Source organism: Homalodisca vitripennis, chromosome 1 (genome assembly GCF_021130785.1).
Source record: "Homalodisca vitripennis isolate AUS2020 chromosome 1, UT_GWSS_2.1, whole genome shotgun sequence".
Classification (NCBI taxonomy): domain Eukaryota; kingdom Metazoa; phylum Arthropoda; class Insecta; order Hemiptera; family Cicadellidae; genus Homalodisca; species Homalodisca vitripennis.
This window is the reverse complement of record NC_060207.1, coordinates 136,093,678-136,106,399: the sequence shown is the minus strand read 5'-3', so window position 1 is coordinate 136,106,399 and position 12,722 is coordinate 136,093,678.

Here is a 12,722-nt window from a genome sequence, read left to right as displayed (position 1 = left end):
TTCTTAAATCCAAACGGTACAGTATCGTAGGGTCCTTCAAGTCTCCTTTTGGGCCCTGTAATTTTAAAAGACTTTGTTTCTTTGACTGTAACAATGTCTTTGTCCTTGGTTCGTCTTATTCTGTTCTCTTCTATGTCCACTGAGTCAAATGAATTACTCAGAACTAATGCTTTCAATGTTTCGAAATTTAATTTTTCGCTAGTTTTTAAATTTAGAGTAAGGCCTTTTATTTTACAAACTTCAACTAGTGCGTTTTTATTTGTTGACCAGACAAGATAGGCGTAAGTCTTGGGGCCTCCGGAAACAAATTCTACTATGTATGACCCTGGACCATAGTCAGCCAACTCGTCGGTCATTTCGCCCAAGTAGTCCCCTGTGGGGACCTTGTGCATACTATCCCTGTGTACGTAAAGGACACTGTCTGTATCATAGTAAAGAACTTGCCTCCCTAACTTTTCTAAGTGTTCATACAGTTTTAATCGAGCATGTGACGTTGTAAATGCTGCAACCACAACATTCACTGTCCTTAGGGCTTCTGCGGCTTCTTCAATATGCTGCCAGTTCACAATTAGTACAGTATCGTTAATAATTTGAGTAGTATTTACATCTATTTCAGGGTTGGACAGCAACTGAAAGTATTCAAAGGGGTCTCTTATGATTGATGTTTTTGTCTGATTTTCCCTTTGACCAAATTTACCCCAGAAAGAATTTAACATCAATTTAGCAAGGGAGCGAAGACCTCCGTTCTTTTCAATTTTGAAAGGGTCAAGTCTGACACCTTCGTGTTCATAATAATTTTGAACGTACTTAGCCTTGTCCTCTTCAGTGAGGCACCAAGAGGGGTAGCCCGATGCCTCCTGTTTAATCTTGAGAAATTTGTTAATAAAATCCGTAAAAAGACCACCGTCTTCGTAAGTAATAATTTTATAATCCCAAAGTTCGTACATTTCTAAAATGGTATACCCCTTCTCTACGGCCTTTCTCATTTCCTGCATTGTCCATGTCCCTGTCAATGCTCTTTCTTCGATGTTATGGTTACAGTCCGTGTTTAGCATTTCTAGACCACATGTACGGCATAAAACAAACATTAATTTATTGTTCATGCGTGCTGGAAGGACGGGATGGTACAAATTTAGTGGAGGCAATACTTTACATTTCATGAGACCTTCGGCCTCCATGCCTCTTTCTCTACACTCCTTGTCCCCTACATATATTTTTGGATGGGATAAAACATAAGGAGAAAACTTATTGACAAACGGGTACAAGGAGCAAACGTCTACATACTGAATTGTTTCCCCGTCCTCGCACTTGTGATAAGATTTTGCATTGCCTGTTCTGCCCCCGAAGAAGGCCTCTCTGGGATTGAGTGGGAGTGTGTTTAGAATGGGGAGAAAATTTAGATAATCCAATTTTTGTTCTTTCTTTAAATGATTGAATTTACACTCCCACATTTCAATTACTTCATAGTCAGATGCTCGGAGACGAGCCATTTTAGCTTTGGTTCTCTCGAACCTTAAGTGCAGGGAGTCGGAAGGGTCCTCTTTGAGTGGTTCTTCTCTATTAAATGGAAAACATTTCGGGCACCCATGGAAATAACAGCCCTGAAATTCATAGATTCGTTCTCCGTCAAAACCGTCTACTTTTAATCCCTCGATTTTAACTTCTCTGTCCCTCCCCGCATGCTGAATGCGGACACTACGCTGTTCTTCCTCCCAGCTCAGCCATTGTAAAGCAATAGGCGATTGGTTATCAACCATACGGTATCCGTTCTTTGGGACTAGGCCAATAGTGTTGGGTTTTAAGAAATTCCGTCTAAACACCAGATTACAGGCGCTGGCAATGGTGACGGCTTCCATGAATGGATCTACATTACATTCTTTCAGAAACATGTTTCTAAACTTAATACACGCTTGCGCCAGTATCTCCACATCGGAGATACAGTACTCGACCAACTCTTTTTGAAAGTCAAAAACTACATTTTGGTTAAGTTGGTCGTTGTGCCAATTTTCAAAATCTTTGTAAGTCTTTTCAAACATTGATTCAGGGCAGTAGTACTCCTTGGGTGGTATGGGGCCCACATAATTTTGGTTTGCCAAAGTGTTGAAAAGATGAGGGAAGTAACCCTTCTTCTTCTCCGGGGGGAGATCAAAGGCTTTGGGTAGTGCAGAGAGGGCCATGGGGAAATAATTTAGCGAATCGATAAATCTAACGTTATCCAGTTCCATAAGAATGACTTTAGTGCCACGCATAATTAGCTCTGGAGTGAATTTTGTTTGTTCGAGAACGTACTTTAACAGAAATTGAAAATCAAAACCCTGACCGTTATGAGCCATTACACATACGTTTTTGAATTTTTTTCTCTCCTCCATTACGTAATTCATAAATTGATTCACAGGATCACTATCAAAGATCTTTGTTCGGTCTTTGCACATTTCACAAGATTTACCATTAATACATTTCCAACAAAATTGTTGAGAAACACAAAGGTTAACTTTATGAACTCTAGATTCTTCCGTTAAAATTTCATCTTGACGGGTCTCTAAATCAAAGAAAATGAAAAGAAAGTCTTTGGTTTTTGGTTTGTTTGTGTCGACCCGCATGTAACATTGATGGTTCGGGGGCATGAAATCGTTACATATTTTACAAAAAACTTCCCCGCACACGTGTTTTGACTTACGACTGTTGAGAAAGACAAGCCTTTGGCACTGTAAACATTTTTTTACCGACTTGCATCGTTGACTCTTGTGGGCTGCGAAACAGATCTGATTTTTCATGGTCATGTTACAGTCAGGGCATAAAATTCCCCCATGCTCCTCTTTACAGGGTGGAGAAACGGTTTGACATGCAGGACAGATATTTGAACATCTGTGTTCAGCTTTGTGGTCATAAGGGACATGGCATGCTTCACAATAGAAATGGCATGCAAAAGCTGCAGTTAAGCTAGTTATTACGTTGTAATGGCTTTCGTGATACAGCAATTTTATTTTGTACTGAGCATCGGAGTTAGTACCTGAAAAATAAACATCTCGACCCTTATTATCGTAGTTATAAACTGTAATATTGTACTTTTTGAGGTGGTCTTGAAATTTATTAAGTTCGGGGATCCCCGCTCCCTGTTCAGAAATTTGGACCCCGGCTTTAGTCATCAATTTTTGGGCTCTAAAAGTTTGTCGCTTACCCATGTCCTGCCTTATTGCTTTGAACTGAGGATCTTTTTTGGCATAGGCTTTTGCTACCACTATAGCTCGGGGCAGACACAGATTATCACTATTCTTAATGACTACGATACCATTACGTGCTTTACATTCTTCTTGGAAATTATTGTACAAACCTGGTCTTCTGAGGCCACCACTACCTACTGGAATATTGGTGCGGGTGCACTTAACTCTAAATGTGTCCATGGACTTAATCGAATCCGTATTACTTTGGATAAGTTTTCCAAATATATCCCAAATTATATCCCCGTGAACTTGATTTGCAGGTCTATAAGCGATATATCCGGAATCTTTGGTCCTAAAATTCAGAGAATCTAAAGTGAAGCCTAGGTAGTCATATTCGGTAGTACCGGCTTTCGCCTTTTCGACAATACTCCCAAAACCCTTTTTAATCCAATCAAGTTCGGACACTCCTTTGGGTACTGGGTTAAACTTGAAAACTGTTTCTGACCCATATGTTCTAAACCTTCTACAGTAGGTTTCACCGGTATGCAAAACTTTTACGGGATCCATGTTGTATGTAATTAGCTCTAAAATAATACAGCAAGCAGCTTTGATACAAGCTTTTGGAATGGGTGTTGACTGTTCAACGTCACGTCTAAGAATGACAAGAAGACCACGTCACGCATTTAAGTAAGTGTAGGAGGTGCGCATGCGCAGTAAACTTTTTTACAGTGCACTGTGGTATGATGTAATAACCGAAATAAATTACACAAAACTTGATTATAAATACGACACACAAATAAATTAATGAAATCTATGTTGGATTTGTCACTACGATACAAACACAGTAACACAACGAATTAACTTGTTCACTTTCATAAAAACACAATAACACTGTATTAGATTTAAAGAAGCAATAGTATAAACACTTTAAGAACACACACAGTGTAAAGGAGTTTAATGTCTGTGATCGCTAAATAAAGTACAAGCACTTAATAAACTGAAAATGTAATAAAACTCCTATAAGCTAATTTACTTTTATAAAATTTCTTGTCTTGATATCGACTCTGTATACACAATGTTGTGCAATATCAAGGAACAGAGCGACATAGGTCTTACCTCTTTGACGTCCACCTCCAGACTGGCGAGACAGGGAAATCTCTGCCGCCTGTGTAGAACACCGACCAATCAGAGTGCTTGGCGGCTATTTTAGACCAATCAGAGACGCGCTTATTTTGACCAATGAGGTCTCTTAAAATTGCGGTTGCAGCTGTACCGTTACTCGTCTGGGTTTTTACATGTAACCGCAAACCTCAATCATCGCATCCTGTATGATTAACTAAATTCAAAGTATACGAAGCGGTATACGTTTTTTTTTGAAAATAGACTATAAATAAGTTAAAGCTCTTTACATCACACTCGGGAGAAAAATTAAAACTTATTACACACCGAATGCAGTACCTATGTATTATTCCGACTGTATTCAGGATGGCAGATATCCCGTGCTGTACTGAAGATGTTATAATAGTTATTAGTTTTAATATTGTTGTAGAAAATGAATTATCAGAGTCCGAGGATGCAGGTAACCGCAAACCGCAAACTGTCCGTTACGAGCAGTGTCATGAGCCGGTGCAATGGGTAAGTCACTGTGGTCGAGATTTCATAAAGTGCTAGTATAGATTATAATATAAACATTAGTATAACGCGGTCTCGAGACGATTGGACTAATACCTCTGTATGCGTCTCTTTATAAATAAATTAAAGTAAGGGAACAGCTAGGAAACCAGAGTGAGGTATGATGGGTCTTTAGATGTCCAAGTATAAGCGACATATATAATTACACACGGTAAAGCTTAAATTGTATGGGATGGTATTCCGTATTAAGCTACGCCCGCTTGATATTATGAAAATGAGAGCCTGGCCGTTAGAAAGTGATGGTGGATTTAACGTGGATAAAAAGTTGGAGTGCCGTAAAGGGAGGCGTGGGTTAAGTGAAAACAAAATACTTGATTAATATGGAAACTAAATGTCTAAGCAGTAGTTGAAATAAATGTATGGTGCTTTGTTAATAATGAAATACGGTTCTTTTAATTACCGGTTAAGTCTGCTTGAGAGTTGGGTCCCGGAATGAAGTGATAGACATCCAAGTGAAAGGTAACAGAAATTAGGGTCCCGTGATGGGTTGCGTGGGATAAGAGTATATGAAGTACTTCGTAGACATTAGGTGTCCAGGTATTGAAACATATGCACGGGCATTGATCGGCAAATAGTAGTCGCTCAGAAGGTACGCCTCGTGTTATAAGCTGTTAGCTTGAGACTAGGACCTCGGGCTGAGAATATCCTGTTGGGAAAGTACTCGGTAAATATTAGCATTACACTTTCAGGTAATGTATGAATATTTGTCAGTAAAATGAGAGTCCCGTGTTAGGCCTGGTTTTTTTTAATGGGGACCTCGGTATGTTAGAAATTGAACGAAATGCAAGTTTGAACCCTACGAAGGTAAGGCTAACTAAGATTGTGCGATGTGCTCGGTAAATACTCGTATATGGAGATTAATACGGTAAAGGTGTTAACTATATGTGTGGGAACCAGTACAGGGTATTAATGGTGGGAAGACAATTTTCGAATGTGACGCTACGCGTAGTAAACACTTTAGAGTGTGGAGTCGTGGAGTATGTGTAAGGGCTAAGAGACGTGGTGTACGACATATTATATGGATGCCTGTTGGACTTTGTGGATACTAGTCGGTAATGTGTAGGTGGTCTAAATTGGGTATGGGTGATACCCCTGGGTAAGAGTACGGGAGGCATTTGGAAAGTGTTGTTGTCCCGTCAGTGTGAGGGTGAGGGCCTGAAGACGCTAGGGTACACGAGATATAGGCGCATACACACGTAAAGCTCGGGGAGTTAGAAATCATAGTATGTGCAATATCCGTAGTTAAGAGCGAGGTATGGGAGACAATAGGAAAGTGTGAAGCCTCTGCAGGATCCGTTAGAAAAGTAGGTCTTAGCATGTACAGGAGACGGACTATTGCAGGCCTATGTGGTACATTGGTCGGTAAAATTGTAAAAATCTGGGTATAGGCTTTATGCCTGACTAGGAGTGGAAAGTGTGGGGCCTCGGTAGGGTGCGGATGAGGGCTGAAGACGCTTGGGTACACGAGAGAGAGAGAGAGAGAGAGAGAGAGAGAGAGAGAGAGAGAGAGAGAGAGAGAGAGAGAGAGAGAGAGAGAGAGAGAGAGAGAGAGAGAGAGAGAGAGGTGGGAGGCTGTAGGTGTATACACACGTAAAGGTCAGGGAGTGAGAAATCATAGTATGTGCAATATCCGTAGTTAAGAGCCGAGGTATGGGAGACAATAGGAAAGTGTGAAGCCTCTGCAGGATCCGTTAGAAAAGTAGGTCTTAGCATGTCCAGGAGACGGGCTATTGCAGGCCTATGTGGTACATTGGTCGGTAAAATGGTAAAAATCTGGGTATTGGCTTTATGCCTGACTAGGAGTGGAAAGTGTGGGGCCACGGCAGGGTGCGGATGAGGGCCGAAGACGCTTGGGTACACGAGAGAGGTGGGAGGCTGTAGGCGTATACACACGTAAAGGTCGGGGATTTAGAAATCGTAGTATGTGCAATATCCGTGGTTAAGAGCCGAGGTATGAGAGGTAATAGCATAGTGTGAGTTTTCTGTAGCGACCATTAGAAATACAGGTGTAGGTCCGGGAAACGGGCGATTGCAGGCCTATGTGGTACATTGGACTGTAAATTGGTCAAAATTCGGGTATGAGCGATACGCTCGGGTAGGAGTACTGGAGGCAATCGAAAAGTGTAGGGTCTCGGTAGGGTACGAGTACACGGTTAAAAGATCATCATTCATCCGATAAAAGATAGGCGATCAGAGTACCGATTTGGGTATAAGTTGGAACCCTGTGAGGGACTGTTCAGGTGTGGGTCTGTAAGAGACCGGGGGTATAGATGGGTGGCTAGGTCCTGGAGTGGAGTGTTATAAATAACAGTGTGGGCAATATATGTGGTTAAGAGTATTGGAGGCATTCGAAATGTTTGGGCAAGGGTCGTTAGAAATGTGGGTGCGGTTTTTCATGCATTCCTGTACTCGAAAAGATGGGTGACGGAATATGTCGTGCATGGCCGGTAAAGGTTAGGCGGTCAAAATCCGGGTATGGGCATTACGCCAGGCTCGGAGTGCGGGAGGCAGTAGGACTGTGTCGGACTCCTGTAGGAGCCATCAGATACGCGGGTGCGGGTGTTAAGACTCTCAGGTACTCAAAAAGGTGAGTGTCAATAGGCTTCGACACGGGACCTGTGGACGGGTGGTTAAGCAGTACAGAAAGTCAGAGGTGTGTGACAAACAGGAAGTCTAGGTTGAGATAAGTCGTCGGAAAACAGGAAGTCTGTGGTTAGGAAACACCGAAATGTACCTCCCATAAGAGACAATCTCCCATTGGCTAGGGGAGGGACCAGGAGGTGACAGGGGGTGTAGGAGGGGGTGGGTGGGGGCAGGGGGCGTGGCCTAGCCGCCATTGCTGCCCTCTCATTGGTCCAGAGGCGATGGTGGTGGCGGGGGAGGGGTGCAGGGGGCGTGGCCTAGCCGCCATTGCTGCTCTCTCATTGGTCCAGAATAACTCCATAAGAGCCCATGTTACGGCTCGATCCGCGGGAGGTCTACTTATAGCATACCATTTAAAGTTAAACTAATAACCTTTTTAAAAACTCTGGATCAGCAACCACAACGTAAATTATTTACGTATATTATAAATTATATTTAATAAATTTTTTTACTGGAAATGTACTACGTAGCTTCATGGTAACCCAAAAGCTAAAAAAAAAAAAAAAAAAAAAAAAAAAAAAAAAAAAAAAAAGAGGTTGCCTAACCTAAAATCTGTATATTGTGAGTGAAACTTAACTTTATTTATTTATTATACTTATGAGAAGATGGACGAGTTTTTAAAACATTCATTTGAAGATGAAAGGCCTACAAAAAGGACTCCTAATAAAAGTAACTGGAAGAAAACCAAAGAAAAGATAGCCAGGTAGGACTAGGCTATCTTTTTAGAAAAGAAAAAAAGACGTTGACAAACTTCTATGTAAGAACTTGGAGAGACCTGGAAAAATAATGACAATCTCCATTTTTTATAAAAAAAATCATAGAAGGTGAACATAGGTCGGTCAACGGAAATCAATTAACCATGTGTGAACCGTGTGAAGAAATTCCAATATTATTAATTTAGACAACTTTGAAAATTGTAATCCACTCTTGACATTGTAAATAAAGTTTGTTTATACTATATTATTCGCCATATTTTTTATTTCCTGACCTATTGAAATGGTTTCTAAGTTCAGTTTTGAGAGCATAAGCCGGATCTGAAACTTCATTGAAATTGAATCAGAGGATTGGTTTACATTTTCTGGCCAAGTGGTACATTTTTAGTTAGTTACTGATATTGCTCTTAAAATATCTGCAATTCCATAACTCACATGTTCTAATCAATGATTTTCAAAACTCACATGATCCTCAAGTCAGTTCCAAAACTCACATGTTCCAAACTTATTAACAGTTTTTTTAACATGTTAACATGGAATTTTGATCTTTTTTACTGATTTAATAAAATCTTGCTATAGTTTTCTATTAAACCCACTTTTCTTGGTTTACAGTTTGCTGCTAGAAATATATTGATTAGGTTTTTCTCAATTTACCAAAATTGAATATTTTGGATCGTGTGCACTTTGATTCTAACCTCCTCATCTTATGTGCGACTCGATAAAGGCAAAATATGCTGTCTTGGCTGCGGGTAGGCCAGCAATACACATTATTTTACGGGCAACGTAAACTCCTGAGGCAAGTTGTTTGCACGAACAGTTCACGTGGTCATTCCATGATAGCTTGCTGTACAAGTTATTCCAAGGAATCTTACATTGGTTCCCTTGGTTATATCTGGTATTTCTTGTACACCACTTCTTTTGGTACTGAAGTTCACTTGGATTATTTTTTTTGGGGTTTATTGCCAAGTCGTCGGTTTTACAGTACTGTAATATTTTATTCAAAGCTGTTATTGCATTTTGGTGTAGGTCCTCTGCGGAACGGTTTTTTACAAGTAGGGTAGTGTCATCAGCGTACATAAAGTTTGCCGTATATCCGTCTTGAATATACCCTGGAAAGTCATTTGTCAGTAATATAAACAGGACATACCTCAGAATAGACCCTCGAGGTACCCCTCTGGACATTGGTGGTGGATTAGACCTCAATGCACATGGCAATCTGTCAGTTTGACGACTTGTGTTTGACCTTCCAAGTAACTTTTAAACCACGCAACCAGGTTTGTGACGGCTCTGGTGTTAGATGTTTTAAAACCCCATTTTGGTTGTCATTTAAAAGTTGATAGTGAGTTAGGTAATTCATTAGCCTGGTCAGGGCTGTTTTTTTCAATTTTACTAATAGTGGAAACTAGCGAGATAGGTCTATAATGCCTCAGTTGTTGTTCCTTTTTTGTGATGGATAGACTTTACTTAATTTTAGTGCTGAAGGGAAATGTCCATGATGAAATGATAAGTTAATGATGACAACTAGCGGTATTGTATGTTCATTGATGCAGTGTTTTACCATTTTTTATGAGTATTCATTCATCTACTCCACTGGACGACTTGGTCTTGAGGGATCTAATTATGACTTTTACTTCAGGTAAAGTTGAGTCAATATTAGTTGTTGCTCTGTAAAATGTATTATATGTATGTATATATGTAATGTATTATGTATTATTTTCTTTGGCAGTGGTTAGACTCTTGTTTTGACATAGGGTTGCTTCGACTATTTTAGTGAAAAATTGGTTCATGTGTTCTGCCACAGCGCATTGATCTGATATGATGTCTCAATTTGAATCAGAGTCACTCTTTTTCGCTTTGCCTGCCTTCCAAAACTTATGACTTGTCATAATGCCTTGCTTTGTTATCAGCTTGGTTTATAAATCTGGCTACGACTTCATGTTGAAGGCAGATTAAGCCGTTGCAATTTCAAGTCGTAATCTCTCTTCTTGGCGACTAAGTCCACTTTGTCTTAAAATGCCCGTCATGAAGGGCGTTAGTACAACTTTCTTTAAGTATCTTCGTTTCTTGGTCATAATACATCCAATGATCCTTCTTCTTATTCTTAATTTTTCTGATGGGACAGGTAAAATCCAGAGCTACGCGTAGGACTCTGTTAAAATTCTTATAGGTCTCTTCAGCAGTGTTGGCTTGTAAAACAGCTTTCCAGTTTTGGTTTGAGAGGGTCACTTTCAGGTGGTTTAAATTTTGATTATTCAAACCTTTTTTCATAGATGACAGTGCAGTATGTTTCTTAAATTGGCTGTTAAGTGTTGTGAGTTGGGCTGTATGGTCTGATAATTCTGATCGAATAATAGTGACATTTATATATTCCTCCGGTTTACTGACGCAAACACAGTCAATGGATGTGGCAGTGTGATGCGTTATCCGTGTTGCTGGTAGAGGTATCCTGGTAATGTTCTATGTGGACAGTTGATCTTCTAGCATAATAATGTTCATATCTGCTTTGTTCAGATTTTCTATGTTAATATCACCCACTATTATTATGGATTCTCTTTGGGCTTCTATTTGGTTCAAAATGTCTGACAAAACTTCAAAAGCAGGTTTTACATTTTTTCCAGGGTTTCGGTAGATGCCAAGTATGTAAACATGGCGGTTTTTGGTTTTAACAACCACCATTGCTGCCTCACATTGGAGCTCTCAATTGTGGCTGGAGATGTCAATAACCTCAACTGTGTTGGCCATGTCTTCGCAGTAAATTGCCACTCCTCCCAGCTTGTGAGCTTTTCTACTATAATCTGAGACTAGTGTATAGTCAGTTATTTTTTGGGCTTTCTACATCTTTTTGCTGTAAACCATGCTCAGTCTGTCAGTTCTAGTATGTTAGGCAATGTGCCACTGAGAAGGTGGTTAAGTCTGTTTAATTATTTTGCCAATCCACATATATTTCATGCAATATGGTTATGTGCAGGTCTTGGACTACACAGGAATTCCTAAAAATTGAAGATTGGTAGAATTTATTTTCTCTTCTGTTGTCATGTGAATGCATATTTCTCTAGTGTTTGTAGTAGATGGTGTGTGATTGGCAGTAATTTTGTGCGACTGAAGTAGGTGTAGTTACTGAATGAGGGTTGTGAGGTATAGGTCAAAGTGCAGCTGAAGAGATCAAATTGGAGGCCCGGGTTTTTTTTAAACTTGTAGTAAGGTGATGGATGTAAAAGTCAATGTTTTTGTTATAAAAGGCTTCTGATTTCATCCTCTGCTCTTTTTTTTAAACATAGGGGTTTTCTCTTCAGTGGCTTTTTGATGCTCATGACTTGTTTTGGAGCTGATCTTCAAGTCTGTTATCAGGCAGATGTATGGGTTGTACAGTCTTGATCGTAGGTGAGCCAGGTTTTTAGTTGACAGTTTTGTGGTTGTGTCTGAGTTGAATGGCATAAATTATTTCTCTTTTGTAGATACAGCTTAATTTTTTGCAACCTGTAGTGATGCACTAAAGTAATTAGATCTTTTATGTTGATCTAGTTTATCATTAGAGACCTACTTACCTTGCCCGATGAAGCACTTTCTTAGCATGAGAGTGCTGTATGTACGTAGTATGCTGTATGCATGGGTACAGTTATTTCCTGTTTATTTTGGTTTTGCACTTTTTCTTTTTTGTTTGGCTTTTATTTGGTGCTGTCGATTTTTTAGCTGTGCCAATAGTAGAACGAATGGTGAGGAGGAAACCTGAGGGTGTGAGTCTGGGTACATAAGTGCTGGGGTTTGGCTGCTTTTATTTTGTTTAGATGGTTGGGAATTGTACTGTCCATTATTGCTCGTATATTTTTATCTTCTTAAAGGCCTCTCAGAGTGCTTTCCTCTTTCATTATTAGATGTGGTTTCTTTTTCTTTGTCTAGTTCTTCAAAAATATTTTGCATTTCTGATCTAAGCTGCATTTCTTTAGCCAGTTGGGTTTTTAGTTCTTTTATTGTTTCAACCAAGGATGCGTTTTGATATTTTAAGGTGACATTATAGTGTAGCTCTTCGATTTCTGATATCTTCTGTCTTTCGGCTCAAATTCAGTAATTTGCTAAACCAGATGGGAATTTTTCAAGGGCATCTTACATAAATCTTGGTTGAGTATGCTATTTCAGCTAAAATCACATTTCCCACTTCCACAGCCAAACTGAGAGATATTTCAAGGTCATCATCAGTTTGGAGGTTTTTGATCTTATTTTGCAACACTTCCACGCTGTTGCTTTCGACTCAGGCTCTCATCTCTTTAAGAAATAGTGGTAGTTTGCAGAGTTGTCCACTGCTGAGGCCAGTTTTGTGATCTTCTGAAGCATAACAGGCTCCTTGTTCTTTAGTTTTGAATGTAAGTTCTGCTTCATTTAATGCCCTGTTAAAGGTCTTATTTCTAGAATTATCTATATGATAGTTCCCATACTTACTAATATTTTCATAGTAAAGAAAGATATCTCCATCATGTACTTTTGAAACAGTACTGTCTCCAAAAAAACTTAGTGACAT